The sequence below is a fragment of the Falco cherrug genome, chromosome 13 (assembly GCF_023634085.1).
Source record: "Falco cherrug isolate bFalChe1 chromosome 13, bFalChe1.pri, whole genome shotgun sequence".
NCBI classification, from domain to species: domain Eukaryota; kingdom Metazoa; phylum Chordata; class Aves; order Falconiformes; family Falconidae; genus Falco; species Falco cherrug.
The window spans coordinates 11,983,707-12,000,381 of NC_073709.1; positions in this window are offsets into that span (position 1 = coordinate 11,983,707).

Consider the following 16,675-nt stretch of genomic DNA (forward strand, 5'->3'; position numbering starts at 1 on the left):
TTCTCATTCTGCACATCGTGGCACTCTGGTTGATGGTAATTCTCTTGATCCATGTGAAAGTAATAGAAGTGCTCTACCAGAAAAGTTTTCAGATGTGGACACATGGCTGGCCCAGGAGAGTCTGCATTTTGCAGATAATATTTTAACTTGTGATAGTTTCTGCTTCGGAGCTAAAGCACTGGGGGAAAATGCACTTATTAAAATGTTAACTGAGTGTCTCCTTTGAAGTAATGATAACATCATCAAATTTCAGAACCATTGGGGCAGCTAAAGCTAGAGAATTGATTGACTCTCTTGCAAAGTGGCTCTAATTCAACTAATTAGATGTTGAATCGGTGTTCAAGTTCAGCTTGAGTGATTCATTGCTTTTTCAGCAGCTGTACCTTTCTCAGTTAAAGTTTCTGAAAGTTAAAATACACCAGTCATAGGCAAAAACATGAAACGGCTTTGTGTTTGAATCCTTATTAGTAAAATACCACACCTGGCTTTTCACAAGGAATATAAAGTCTGATCACACCTGTTCCACATAGAAATCCCATGAAATAGGCACATTCACTCAAATGATTTTCCTCAAGTCTCCAAGATACTAGGTAAGAGCTATCTGTTGTGTGCTGGAAATAGGACCTTCAAATTGTGTGGTCCTAAGGATCTGTTAGTGAGCTTAATCTCAGCACGTGTGCCCCAGGGGATGCCCCCAACTCTGCCTCCCTCCCCAAACTCAAGGCATACAGTATTTAATCATGCACCGTTAGAGCACCCCACCAAACATTTCTTGTAGGGAAGAGGCCATGACACAAGGCACTACAATGGCAGCTTGGTAGCATTTTGCTGTCCCTGGCATTTGCTGGGCTGCCATCTCACAGGGATTTCTTTGGAGGAAATCCTTTCCCCGGCAGGTCCTTGCCAGGGCTGCTTGTCCCTGTGCTGTACCGCTGCTTTGCTAGCACAGATGTTGGAAGGCTATGGGGAAAAAAAACCACCAACCAAACAAAAAACAAAAACCCAAACAGGCTCAAGGTACCGATCCAGCTGGAAATTAACTAATTTTCTCTTGCAAGGTTATTTTTCAACTGGGTCCCTTGCCCATTTGGGTGACTGCATGAACTGCTATGCTGGCACCATGGAAGGAGCGGTGTGGGGCTCCCCAGACCCCTGCAGCTGGCACAGGCAGGCTTGCCAGGGACCACCACCGCTCCAGGCTCCTAATGAGGCAGAACTCCATCAGTGCTCCTTCTTTAATGGTTACTGAATTACACCTGGTACCAGAAATAACATGAATGATGAAAATACCTGGAGTGAAAAAATAGAACAACTAAAACAGCAGAGCTTAAACTCCAGAAATGTGGTTTAATCAGAGCTTAGTGTTCTATCTATGAGCAGTGGCTGCCAGCGGAGTGGAAAAAAACTCAGAGGCGTCCTTATTCCTGACAATGGCTGACTCTGACATAACGGTTTTCAATTAACTCTGGCAGAACAGGTTAACTGTGGACCCGTAACACCGCCATCTGAGAAACACAGCCACGTCTGCAGAGTGCATGTGTACCTACAATATGTTAGTAGGCAAAGTGTGAAATAAATGAAAAGCTGGGAGAGTTTAGTTCTGCTGTCACAAGTAGAGCTGCAGTCTCACTGTTATGGGGAGGAGCAGCAGTGAAGCCTCCAAAAAAGAACAAGAGGGCTCCTAATATCTGGGAGGCAAAAATCCACAGGCAGAGCACTGGGGGTTGGTCGGTAACATCTACTGAGCGAAAGGATGCCTCTCTCCAGAAGGACACTGAGGAAAGGCAGGCAGTGCCCCAAGCCTGCAGGTGTGACAGGGGACACAAAACCCCATAGAGGGAGACCTGGGGGAGGAAGGCACACAGGTCAGTGCTGGAGCCTGTGGGAGGCAGCAGGAGGAGAGCACCAAGACACTGGGAGCACTTGGGAGTTGACGCGTGAGCAAAGATGGTGGGCGTTGCTTGGCATGTGTGTGCTCATCAGCAGCGTGTGCGCAGCAGGCATTGAAGGATGGCAGCAAAGCTCTTCGCTCAGAGGGATTCGTCCCCAGAGAAGCAGCTGGCTTGATTATCAGCTTGAAAAGAAGTGGAGCACTAACTGTTTTAAGCTGGACAAAGGTACATTAGCCAAGCAGCTGCTTGGAAGGATGAAAGTCGCACTAAGAAAAAAGCGAGAGGCACTTGAAGGTAAAAGGGTAAAGCTAAAAGTGTCAGCGGGGAGGTTGCTGCCTGTCAATGGGCGTTTGAACTGTAAGTGTGTGAGTGAAGGGTATTGAAAGATTTGTAATGAGATCAAGCTAAAACTATGTCAGTCCCTGCTCTGCTATAGACCATCTGACTGGAAAATCAGGGGACCAAACCAGGTATGAAGCCATCTTCTAGAACAAAGCAAATCCAGCAGGGTCCAAAGTAGAGCTGAGAGTGCACAGAGACCCCAGTCACCCCTGTGGGGTGTATCACAGGCATCAATGGAGGGGTATCGGTTTCCACAGGCTGAGGATGTGGCCCCAATTATCACGTGGGCATTTGATGACAGCTGGGAGAAAGCTGAGTGAAACAAAATAAAGATGATTTGGAGAAACAGAGAATAGTAATGTTTGGAGCAATTGTGTGCATAATTCTTTCTCAAAATATAAAGTATTAGAACACTATGGAGGGCATGTTTTAAGGTATTAATGTAATGCCACACAAAGTGCTCTAGAGCACATGCTGTATTATTTTGTACTTTTGCTCTGATGAGCCACAGCAGAGTATTTAATATTTCTATTTGGCTGACCAGTTGGGAAGAACTTGGTTTTGGCCAGCAACCCTCACAGTATCAGAAAAGTTTTTATGTTAATTATATAAAACCCACCATACTGTCTACACAGTCTGTCTGCTTTCTTAAATATCCAGCCACGTGTTTAGCTGCCCTTGATTCTTCTTTTATGCTCAAATCAAAACTAAAATCCAATTTTTCTTGATCCACCTCATTCATAAATACAAGTGATAAGCAAAATAAACAACAGAAGCATCAATGCAATATATCCTTTCCAAAACCTGCCTACCAAACTTTTGTTCTCTGACTCTTACCTATTTGGCTCATTAGCTTGGGATCATTGATTTGTGAACCTCTCCTCCATGCCTATGTTAAAAAATATAAATGAAAAGTGACCAGGTAAAATTTGCACTGTTGAATTATGTGGAAAAATTGATTTTAATGGTACTGCCGTAAATGCAAGTGTGAAGATCTTTCTATACAAATATTTATATTGTCAATAATTACACTCAGTTTGTTCGGTCCTATGTGAAAACTTTCATTGAATTATTTTCAGTTTGTAAGCTTAAAAAGAGTTACTTGTGCTAAGCAGGGCTAAATCTGACAGGCTGCTGCAGCTCCATGCCCCAGGTGCAACCAGTAGCAAGACTGGCCACCTATTCCGGTAGGCACAGGCACTCGGTTACAGGTGTACTACACGTCGGTGTATACACACAGATCGACACAGGCAGGCACACAGAGCACTCACGAGAACACAAACAGCACCGATGGTCTCATACTGTGCCCTTCTCTGGTGGTTTGGGGTGAAGGCCTGTTAGTGGGAATATATACATATACGTGCATTGTGGGTTGCTCCAGCAGCTGCTCGCCAGCCCTCAAGCTACATTTCCCCTTGACAGTAATATCACTTTGGTGTCTTATAAGAAATGTGAGGAGGCATAAACATAAATATTTGGGATAGGATCTGACACTCTATTGAAGAGGACTGGATAATAGCAGGGGTAAGCATACAGATTAAAACAAAACTGGAAAAAAAACTAGGGACATGCTAAAAGCTATATTTTAAAAAATAAGAAATGCTTTCCCTTGGTGAAAGATATCAGTCATTTACTGTAGACTCAAAGCTGACCACTTTTCCTCACATCATGGATGCCTTCATTACTATTATTACAGAAAATTCTCAATGTCAGCAGAAATAAATAATTACATGGTGGTTTCAGAAAGGAATGAATTCCACTGCATTTTAAGCTTTCTGCCCGTGTCACCATCTGTATTTCTAATCGGGGCCTCTGTCACACACCTATTCCAGTTTTGTGCCATGACAGATTGAGAAATCTGAAGGAAGCAGTCAGACCCAGAGTGGCAATTCCAAGCACCAGTGTGTGCTTGGGAGCAGCGGTTCACTGCCATTGCTGGGATTTCAGCGCTCAGGCTCCCTGGAAAATGAAGTAGGCTTGAAAATATAATTCTAAAAATAATCTCTTTAGGGGTCTTTCAGTTACAAGACACTAAAACTGAGACAGCCAAGGTTTTCTGTGCAGCTGTGAAGGCTGGATGAGCTAAGTCAGTTTCTTCTTATGTTCTCTTCTCTCCGTGCCTCCTTGTCCTGGTTTCGGCTGGGATAGTTAACTTTCTTCTCAGAAGCTGGTGCAGGGCTGTGTTTTGGATTTGGTGTAAGAACAATATTGATAATATACTGATGGTTTTAGTTCTTTCTAAGTAATGTTTACACTGTCAAGGACTTTTCAGTTTCACAGGCCCTGCCAGTGAGAAGGCTAGAGGGACGTGAAAGATTGGGAGGGGACACAGCCAGGACAGCTGACCCGAACTGGCCAGAGGGATATTCCATACCGTATGGTGTCATGCTCAGCATATAAAGGTGGGGGAAGAAGAAGGAAGGGGGAGGCTTTGGCCATTATGGTGCTTGTTTTCCCAAGTCCCTGTTACATGGGATGGAGCCCTGCTCTCCTGGGGACCTGCCTGCCCATGGGAACTGGTGAATCAATTCCTTGTTTTGCTTTGCTTGCATGCACAGCTTTTGCTTTACTATTGAACTGTCTTTATCTTAACACATGAGTTTTCTCACTTTTACTTTTCTGATTCTCTCCCCCATCCCACTGTGGGGGGAAGTGAGCGAGCGGCTGCATGGGGCTGAGTTGCTGCTGTGTGTTAAACCACGACACTCCTGCCCTGCATAGCTTAACTGTATTTATTAGCTTTGTCTGTGGATGGGGAACCTGAGCTAATAGCAGCCACTATTCAAACAAGCCTGAGCATGGCTATCGTGGAATTGTTAGAGCTGATAACATGCAAAACAACACTTGTGAGGAGCAGGAAAACAAAAGGTCATTGTGCAGTAAACAAGGTTTGTTGTTGTTTCAGGCTGTGGGTTGAATTTTCACATTGCCATGCTGCCTGGACAAAGTTCTCTGATCCTCATTCTGCTGTTGGAAAGGCACATACATCCCCTTGGAGGGTCATGCCTTCCCCAAAGTGGACACCCTGCGAGGGTGGAACAGGAGCCAAGCTGAACAGCCCTGGTGGGAGCCACTGGTTCGTGCTACAGAGCACATCTCTGACAAGGATGCCCTACAGTGCCATGCAAATGTACATGGGACCATGATTCTTGCAGCATCACTTTTAAAATATACAAACTGTAGGAAGAGATCTTGTGTTTCTTGAAATGGGCTTCCTTCACATTCCTCACTAGTAGCTGCGTGGATACAGACAGATGGCTCGCTCGCTTGGAAACCCAAGGCGCAGCTAACTTTGTCCTCTCAAGTATGCTATATATATCAGTGAAATTTTCCTCATGAAATCTTAGGACTTCCCCGAATAATTTATTTGCCTAAAATTGAATCTGCCTTTCATCCAGTTGTTTTTATAGTCACCCAGCAAAGGATGCTTGTACATATTTTGGTTGCCTTCTCTGGAAATGCTTAATTTGCTCTCCTGGCTGGCCTGGTGCAAAGACCATATCTTATGGTGGCATTGCCCCAGGAATGACCACAAGGAAGAAAGTGTGCCTTCAAGAGGAGGCCACATCAAAGACAATAACCCTTTGGAAGCAAACTGTTGCCCTTGCAGCATCCAAAGCCAGTCCCACTCTCATGCCCCAGAGGAGCAGTGCCACTGTGCCTGCCGTACTTTCCTCCCTCCTCATCCCTCAGACAAATAAACAGAGGTGCACATTGGGAAGGGGCTGTGTTTTACTCTTTTCAGCTGAGGGCTGTGGACCTCACAGTCCTGCATGGGGGAAATGAAGGGGTACCCTGTCTCTCTTCTATACAGCTGTGCAAAAGCATATTTTTACTGTATTAGTACTGAATACTTCTCACAACCTGTCTTGGGTTTGGAGATATTTCCCCCTTTTCTTTCCACAAAACTAAAGTGAACCCCAAAGCTAAGCATGATTTTTTTGGTCATGTGTTCCAGTTCCACTCTAGTTTTAGAAGGCAAGGTACGTTTGTTACTCAGAACAGTGCAAAATCTGAGATGCACAATGCCAAGACACAAAAAGGCTTTAAATCTGTACGTTAACTATGGGCATAAAAGAAACCCCAAAAAACTAGAAAACCAGAATGGATCAGAAATTACTGATTTAGCCATAAAATGAAACTGTATTTCTAACAATATTTATATGTTTTAATTATTTCAGGACAAAATCGTGGGGACAAGTTTTATAGCTATTAGGAGAGAATCGGAAAATGCATAAAAGAACAAGATAATGAATGCTGTGGCATATGGGAATAAGGAAAGCTGTAATATTCTAGTAGCAATAGGGGAGACTATATTTATATCATTACATACTGTTCAGTATTGATGCAACCGGGTTGTAATGTCATCACAGAGAGGAGCATCACTGCCAAAAACCTTTCCATAAAAAAACAAACCCTGATTATTTATGTTTAGACATAAAGGGACAACTTTATTTCTGACACAACTCTTTTAAAATTCTCTTATATGTAGTCTTTAAACTTTCTGATGACAATGTCCGCATTTTGTTATATGCTCTATCACAATGGAATATGTATTAGTAAATAAACTTCTGTGATGGCCCTCCACACAAACTGCAAGCTTTGTTTAGTTACAGATTCTTTTTGCCAAGACTGAAAAGAAAACTTCCTTGATTTGCATTGCCAGATCATCTTGGAAAAGAAAAAATCAGGTACTTATAGCTTAGAAATGCAATCTATAAATGCAAAATAATTACATAAAGGCACTGATGAAATTGCAAAATACGTGATGTTCATAAACTGGTGATATTTTTGTGCCCATAATAAGGAGATATAAACACTTTGTAGAGCTCTGTTATTTGAATTCGTGTGTTGACATGGTTGCAAAATCACTTAAGATTTGTTTATCACTCTTGATATATGTATTTATATTAATTACAGATTTCTTTGCATTGCAGCTGATTGCATAGAGCAAAAAACAAGAATGTAAAAACAGCAGGATGGCTAAGTAGGTGTTAACACGGAGGTGCTGAAAACATAGATGATTGCTTTTTATATTTCAAGCATTTGCATGAATTCTATTCATTTCTTTTCTCTTTTTAGTTATGTGCAATGTTTTTCATGTTTTGACTGAAGAAAATATTCCTCACCAAAACTGACTCTCAGAAATATTGGTTTAGAGAAGAAAAAGCTGACAACTGGTCCTTCAGATGGAAAAATGACTTCACATACCAAAACTCAGCTGAGTAGCAGAGTTACTAATTAGCAGAAAGTTTAGCAAAATTAAATACTTTGCAATTGACTGCTTAGTAGCAGTTTTCATGTGACAAGCCTAGCTTTTCAGCACAAAGGTGTTTTTACTCTTCAGCAAGTGGGACAGGAGGGAGAGGATATCACATAGGATGAGAACAAAGTATGCAAGAAAACAAATCAGGTGATTAGCATAATCAAATGGAAATGTACCAAATTACTTTCTGCCTGCTGAGGTGTTGCCCCACAGTATTTTCAGTTTTTCTTGTAAACATTAAACAAGAACAACTGGTTGCCTAGTTTTAATATTTACATCTCACTACATTAACCCAAGCAAAGCAGAAAAATGCTGCGATTAGGGTATGTGTTTTTTCAGTCCATAAATATCCAGAAGGCAATGTGTGGTAGCAACTCCCAGGAGGTTTTGGTGGTGGTTTTGGTCATGTATCTGGCCCTATTCTAAACTTGTTATTAGAAAAGAGTAATGCAGCTGTGAGTGGGACCAGTGATGGGTAACTGCACTGCTTTGATAGGCAAAGCCAGCGAAACATATGGTGCAACTGCAAACTTGTGTAAAAATTAAGCAAGAATAATGCTGTGAAGTATGAATGCTGCTGAGACAATGAAACAGGAGACAGAAAGGGAATGCTTGAAGTAGCAAATTACAGCAAAGTCATCCATATAACATTTTTTCCTACAGATTTGTATAGAACTCAATAACTTTCTTCCTTGGCTTTGACCTTGGAATCGCCATGGATTTTCACAACGACTTCTAATGGTACATGATGGGGTTCACAGAAGAGCATTAGATCTGGTAGACTATATGCTAGAAGCCAGATTTTCATCTGCATGAAGGCCATTTCACATCACAGCAGATATAACAGGTGGGGAGAAGACTTTTAAGTCTTAAGTGACTGCATTTCTAATCTTCACATTGATAGTCTCAGGAACAGTGTCCTGGAAGCTGATTATTACTGAGGACATTTCAGAGTGGAAAGCATGAATATGGCATGGGAATTGGTCTTTGGGCTAACAGAATGGGTGGCATGTGGATAACTACAATACAATACAATGCAATACGTATTTATTTTTCAGATTTCTTCTCTGCAAATTTGCAGAGTAGTAGTCCTCTAGGTACTTATATTTTAGTTTTATAACATTGTCATCTCTGAACACTGAGAAGTTTTGGATCATTCATGCAATCAAGGTACTGTACATTCTTTCCTTAACAAAATTATATTTGTGGAAAGGTCAGAATATAACTAATTGAACTTTAAAAGAAGAATTGGCTTGAAAGACTTCAGGATTTGAACAGCTTTGGAATTTATCCAAGCAGAGCAAATAATTTTTATTTCACTCCTGCTAAGTAGCAGTGCCATGCTATGGTTAAAACCTATACCACAGCTCTGTTCAGACATATGTAATTTCTACACTTTTTGGTAAGAAAAGGAAGATGTTGGGGTTCGGTGTTGGGTCAAGAAAAATGTCAGTGGGAATGCAGGGGAGAAGGTCTTCTAAATTCTGAGATACCGGGGCAGGTTTTGCACCTTAGGACACCGTAAGGTACAAATTCAAACCAGTATCCCTGAAATCTGCCTGCCAGTTTTTTCCAAGTATGTTGTTTCTTGAACTGTATTGGATTTCAGTTTGGCAAACTCTGAATAATTGTACATTGTCTGAATACTTGTATCTGTTACACAGTTTAAATAGCAATCGAAAACCACAATAGAAGAGGTTCTCAAAAGATGTCTCTTTTTTTTCCTATTTTGCTTTGTGAATAGTTGTTAAAACTATTGACAGAGAAAGATAGTCACATAAATGTGTTCATATTTTTATGTCACTTTTTTGATTATGGAAAAGAGTAACAGAACTGAACAGTTTCGAGCACCTGCCTAACTCTTATAACAAGTTTCCCTTTCATGTGTAATTTTGTAACAGCCCCATTGTTTCAAGAGAACAAGTTAACTATCTGTTTCTTAAACTTCAGAGAAGATGATATTCTTCTTTTTTGTGACAATCTTTCATACAAGGTATGGGGAGAAAGAGCAGTAGGCTCCAGCAGAAACTCCACAAAACTTCCCAGCACTCGCAGCTTTCTTGGTAAGAACTGGCTTTCTCCCTGCAATTTGGGAACTCCCTGCATCATTGATGCCTACATTAGACAGAGCATTTGCACATGCTGCGACTTCTCTAACCCTTCATCACACAGCTGTGCTGCTAAGTGGTACCCAGGGAAGAGCAGCGTGGCAGATGCTGCTGAAGGAGGCTTGCTTAAAGGCAGTGATAGCCAAGATTCCTCCAGAGAGGAAAGGGTTACCGCACAGAGGGATCAGAAGGGATGGATGCTTTCAACAAATTATGATGCCGGCCAGAAGTAGAAATGATTTTTCTGCCTCTTTCAGATGTGAAAGCTCCTTGCACCACGGGGTTGTGGGGCAGGCAGCACTGGGACTGGAGGAATGCTGTGAGTTAACCGGACAGCAGCAGTGATGCAAGGAGGGCCAAGGAAGAAAAATAAAATCTGCCAAGCCTAAAACTCGGACAAAATAAAATTTCTTCAAACAACGTTTTGAGACATGCTGAGTGCCATGAAGGGAGAAATTAATCTAACAAACTGGTATCCTTCAATCCAGATTCTCCCACGGCTGCATGTTGTCAGAGCAGCTGGTGCCTTCATGCCAAAGGGGATGTTTTCTCAGCAGGAGCTGCTTAAATGTAAAAGAACTGAACTTTCTCTGCAGTTTTTAAACTCATTAGTCAGTTATCAAGGATCTGGAATATTTGGAGACTCAGTCAATGAAGCGAGATAATTTCCCACTGTTCAAGAAAGATACTAACCAATACCTCTGGGCCAGATCCTGAATAGGTAGCAGAGCTGTTGTGAGAAGGGTTCTTGCCCGGCTGGCATTTACTGATTTATAGGGCATGGGGACAGTCTGCTTGCCCTAGTCTGCCAAATCTCGGACCCGCTGAGCGGGACTCAGACCTTCGACTCCTGCAGCGTGCTCCCCTGATGCAACGCCAGGCTTTTGTACACACAGCCCCTCTCTAGTCCCTGGAAACTGCGTACAGACACTGTCCATCTGTGACCAGCTTTACCTAAGGTATGTAGGAGCTGGATCATGGGGAAGGTCATGGAGAAGGATGGGCTGTGGCAGTGCACTGAGCTGGGGATAGCTGGACTGCTCAGCCGAGAGCGCACTGTGAGGACAACTGAATGGAGAACAAAGCCTGTCACTTCATAGCAAATAACATTTGACAGCTGCTCTTTGTCTGACATCAATCTTACGTTCTCAATATTTTCAAAATAATTTGTACTTCCAATGAAGACAGAGAGCATTTCAGTTCCTTCTGCCGTAGGACTTCCCATAGTTTTCCATTTCTTATTGCCTGTTTGTCTGGAATCTTTTAGCAAGTTTTTAAATTCTTACCGTGTACTTCTCATTTGTGGGAAGGCCACACTGTGGGATTACCACGTTCTGCTTTTCATCCCAGAGGATGCTGTGCTGGAAGGAGGGGCTGCAGCCCACTGGTGGCTCTGATGGCAGGTACGTGCACGCTCCTTGCCTCTACCGCTAAACTTCCCCCAGCTGTCCATGTAAACAGGCTACACCAACGTAGTCTCATCTTTGGTGGAAAAATGTCCCCAGCAGTGTTGGCATAGATGCAAACAAAGAGATTTGGGGGCTATTTTGTGAACAGACCAGAAATATTCCCCCAAGTGGCTGGCTCAGTGGGAGAGTGATGGTGGAGTTGAGGGGCTCTCCGAAGCCCAGGTACTGTGAGGTTTTTCCTCAGATACTACAACCAAGGCACGCTCTGGATGCCCAGTAGGGAACTTGTAGGATCAGACAATATGCATCGTTGAGGGATTTGAAGTGAACAGTGCTGCAGGGATGCTGTTGCTGGGTGGTATGAAAATGGCCACTGTGCACCTTGCCTTGTGCTCTCTCTCACTGTATCTCAAGAACAATACAGCCGAAACACAAACAAAAAGTTCAAGCCTTACTACAGCACCCACACAAACTTTCTGAGCATGTTTTAACTATCACCTAAGAAAACTCCTGAAGCCAACTGCAGGCTCCCCTGCTTCTGGCCTTCTGTGCAGGACCTTGTGTTAGTTGATAATTGCCTTCCTAAAAGCGTTTAAATTAGTCCCGGCTGGCCTGGACTGTTGTCAAAACTCGTGTTATCAGGAAGTAACTGTTGGTTTTGCAGATCCAGACTTTTCCTGGATCAAAGGGAAGAAATGGAAACTGCTATTGCTCCTTTCAGGCAGATTAAGCCCATAGAACATTGAGATATGGAAGGGGAGGGATAGTTTTTCCCTACTGTGGGGAACAACCATGCACTGGATAAATAACAGGGTTGATTTTCTCCAGTTTCTAATAATTGTATGAAGACAGTTTTTAAACACATTTTTGATTTTAAAGCAAAACCTTTGTCCTTGGGACAATGCAAAGCAAGTGGAGAGAATAAAGGAAAATGTAATATAAAACCAAACCAAAACAAAACATATTTAGTTGCAATACAGTTGAAGAAGTAGCAAGGGAGATAATTTTACCACTATCTTGCTCTGACCACATCATGTCCCTGTTCCTGATTTCTGTAGTGCTTGGCTTCACTGTTAATACCCTCTCTGATGTGTCCCTTCCTCACCTCTCACTTCACTTGCTGGGCTGATCCCTGTCTAGCACAGTTTGTGACACACCACCTTCTGCCATTTCTGAAATTTTCTAGCAAATGCCAGCACCTTTCTCTCATCCTGCCCAGCACCTGGGGACTGGAATAAAGAGGTACCTGCAGGTTTTTTTGTACCTAAATTTAATATTTTCCTAATATCTACCTATCTGCATAAACACATACATTTATACACACAGAGAGAAAGCAGATATGTATGGAGAGTGAAAATAAATATAATATCTAAGATGTGTCCATAATTATTCCACGATACTCCTGGTACTTGCCTTTTAAGTAATTCTGTCAAGCACTTGCTAATACCTGGTGATTGTGAATATATCAGACTGGAAGATACCCAGGATAATCATAACAGAAAGAATCTAGTGAATGCTACAACCTGAGCAGGGGTGTTCATAATTTAGGTTAGAAATTTCCAAGAAGCATTTAAAGTGATTTCTGAACACAAAATAAATAGACCAAATAATTTTTATGCCTTTCAAAAATCCCACCTGAGTCCTTTCCCTATTTATTGATTCTAAGCATGTTGATTTTAGGTTTATCAATTTAACTGTATACATTATATTTACAGGAAGGATATAATAATGTGTGAGCTGTCCAGACAATTTTAGACTGATGTAGCTCTTCTAATCTGTGTTTTCTGCTGAGGAGATAGTGTAATTAGTTTGTCCCTCTCAACTGCTTTCACAACATCCCACAGGATATATGGGCTAATTTCTTCTGTGTTGCTATAGAAAAAGTATTATCTTGCAATATCTCCAGCTGAGATATTATGCCACAAATCCTTTTCAAAAGCTGAATTTCACAAGCATTCCCAGAGAGCTGCAGATAAAGAGAGCCATATTTGTAAGCATTAGCAAGAAGGAAATGAAACAGCAGATACACATTACAGTAGGAACTCGTGTAAAATTAGTCATCAGTACACGTCCCCCTGGAAAAAGACTGATTGAATGTGGGCTTCCAGAAAATTAGTGTAGAAAAAGAATTAACAGATATAAAAGAATACGCTCTTCATGCACAGAGCACAACCTCTGTGGAGGGTGAATCACTTAGCAGTAACTTAACATTTTATTTTTTCAATTTAAGAGGATAGATAGGGGACAGACAAAATGCTGTCTATTTTAAGATTTAAAAGCACTGTAGGACAAAAAAAAAAGAAAAGAAAAGAAAAGAAAAAGTTCCTATTATAAAGGATTTCTTTGGAAAAACTCTTTGTGGAAGAGTTTCTTTGGAAAAACTCATGGAATCATGGAATTCTTATCGCCATAGAAGTACTACTGCAGATAGGCAACACAGTTTGGGCAGGCAGCCTAAGTGAGGCACTTTGGAGAACAGAATATGACACGCTGGAAGGCGAGAGGGGGTATGGGTTTCAGACAAGGGAGAACTCTCTGAAAAAAGGATTGTCTAATGTCAGAGAATTGTTTTCACCACAATACAAACATTGAAACTAGGGTAACACTGAAAAGAATTACCTCATTCAAATGCAGAATGTAAAATATACTCTAGTGGTATTTCTGGCACCTTTTATTTATGCCTTGCACATGTTCCTAGAAGGAAATTTTTTTCTTTAGGACTTTCCTGTGAAGGAATAACAATGTACACACTTTGGAATATGTTTTTATTGATTATTATTTTTTTTTGTACACAGATTCCCTCTGAGTGTAGAGGAATGAAGGCAGTGGGTTGGTTAGCATGGGTAACATGCAGCTGTGGCCTTGCCTCAGAGGCAGTGGGTTGATTGACATGGATGATGTGCGGCTGTAGCTTGTTCCCACTAAGTGGTTAAATAGCCCTGAGGAGTGTGGGAGAGGAGGTTAGAAGGAGCAGTGTGGTCTGACCTCTGGAGGAAGGAGAAACAGCATGGACAGTAGAATCTGACTGATGGTAAAAGCCTTGTTGCCACCTGGTATCCTTGCTTGTGTGGCAACAATTGGTGCCCTGCATGAGGCTGACTGAGTTGGATTCTGACTACAACAACTGAGAAGGCTCACACAACTGTCTTCAAAGCTCTTTGTGGCCCTGGGCCCATCCACACAGAGATGAAAACAGCGCTGTGTGGCTGCAGCGATGGATTGCAGAACGTGAGGAACAGAGCAGTTACAAAGGAGAAACACTGCAAGCAGTAAGTGGACTGAAGGGTTTGCAAGTGTCTCATAGTTTGAAACAGGTTTGCAAAGAGTCTTCATTCAATCATTCCAAATGACAGACACATTTCCGAAAATCAGGCTATGAGAATAGTGCTTCGTAGACAACCCACAGGAGCAGACCTTGCATGTGTAGGAGGTGCTGGCAGGCTCCTAGGGGCTGGGATTGTGCTGTAAAGGTGGCAAAGAGCATGGGGGAGCACAGCCCATGCGAGGGGCTGCACTTGTTGGTGGCCCAAAGCCCAGAGCTCCAGCCCCCTGCCACCACAGCCCTGGCAGAGAACAGCACGGGGCAGCTCCTCAGCTTCCAGCCTCCAGCCACGGGTTAAGGATTGTCCTTGGGAAAGCTTGTAAACAAAGTGTGTCCTGGCAGATATCCCAGAGCTGTGCCCAGTGTCTGTAAAACAGCAGGATATTCCTGAGCAGGGAGTTCTGCTTGTCTGTATGTGTGTATTCATGTATATGTGTGCATGTATTTATATGCACACACAAGTACTTTGCACACTTTGTGGTTAATTTGCTTCCTAATAGGGAGAAAACACACTGATGTATGAAAAGTTTCTCCAGTTTTTATAGGCATAACCTTCCCTTTCCTTCATGGGCTGTAAACTCTCAGAATTTTGGGCAAGCACCTGCTGCACCTGGGAAAAGGTTCAAAATCTGTCCTTGCAGGCTATTCCTCATAACTTTTTTTTTTCTTTAATTATGATGATGCAGCTGTACAAAGCTGCCCTGGGATCTGGAACATCAGGACAATCCCAAGAGGTGGGCTAGCGTGCATGAGGTGGAGACGTGCTCAAAGGTTCAGTCATTTGATCGTACAGCTGCTCTGTGAGTGCACGGGTATCACCACCAGTTACGTGCTCTCTTGAATTGGAATGGCGTCCTCCAATTTCTTGCACAAGTAGGAAATATCGAAAGCCACAAGCAGAACAGAAAGGTTTTAATCAAGAAATGGTGGTTCTTCACCGTGGGGGGACCTTTTTTTCTCCCACCTTGGTGTTCTGGAGGCTTTTGTCCAGAGGCAATGCAGGGTAAAGGGTGGGGGCTGGGCCTGTGGCTCGGGACATCCAGGGGGATCTCAGCCACTTCAGCAGACCTGTTGTGCTCTGCCTGTTGGTGTCAACAGGATCTGTGCAGGCCGGGTGATGAGGACATGGCCTTGTGTTTATCATAACCCAGTAAAGGCAAGAAGGTGAGAGGTGAAAACTGAAACGCTTAGCTATGTTTCTGTGGCTTTTGGTCTTCTCAGATGGGCTGAATGTAAAACATTGCCCCAGTAAGAAACATCTGCAATATCTAAGAAAATATTTACTAAATGACCAAAACACTGTGAATTTAAGTTCTAAAGTGTATTTCAGTTTAGCTTTCTCTCTCCTGGGTGAACTGGCAGTAAGACAAGTCTTTCTAAAACAGTATTTGTTATGTATTAAGATTTCTAGCCTGAGGGTTAAATACTTTTTTTTTTTCTTCCTTTTAAATGCAGAGCAACAGCAAAATGACTAAACCCAAGGAGGAACCAAATGGAATTCATGCTATTTGATCCACCTCGGTATGATCATGTGACAATGTGAATAATGTGACAAGCGTTATTGCATGTCTTGCATTGCTACCAAGACCCAACTCCAGATCGGGTCCGCTGCTGAACTCTGTTGCACTGAGAGATTCAGAGGTAATTCTTTCCTATTGTATACCCTACCGAGGGCTGTCTGGGAGAAATGCCCTGGGTAAATACACACACAGAGAAGTCAAGCAGAGCGGGGGGATTAGTGACCAGTAGGTTTAGCAACTGGCTAGAAGCTCCTGGGGAGCATGGTTACATCATTCAGAGGTCTGTGAAGGAACTTCTAATCCACACCAAGGAGTTCAGGACACTTTTATGCACTCAAAGCACAATCCTTTTGGAAATTATACTTGACAGGCAGAAGGTCCAGAGTTCTGTTTATTTAGGGTTAAACCAATAGCAATGTACGCTACACCCGATCAAAGGTGTGTATGAGTTTGTGAGTGTGAGGGAAGGGGCTCAGCTCCATCAGTGAAGCTTTGCCAAAATCAAAGGAAATGTTGGCTTGCTCTGGGTAAAACCTTTAAAATACTCTCTGCTTTGAAGATAAAATTTACAAAAATGTTTTCCAAGGATTTTATTGTCTCGCTGTGTGGTCAATAGTTTGAGCAAAATAGATGCTGGCAATATAACAAAACATATTTAAACATTTAGTCTATGTATGTGCAGAGCCGGTCTTCGCTGTCTAGCTCACTGCTGTCCACCTAGACTCTAGATTTAGACTTATGCAGAGATTACAGACAGAGAGTGTCATCATCAAGAACAGATTTTGTGCCTAAGTTTATATTGTAAGAAAATCTAAG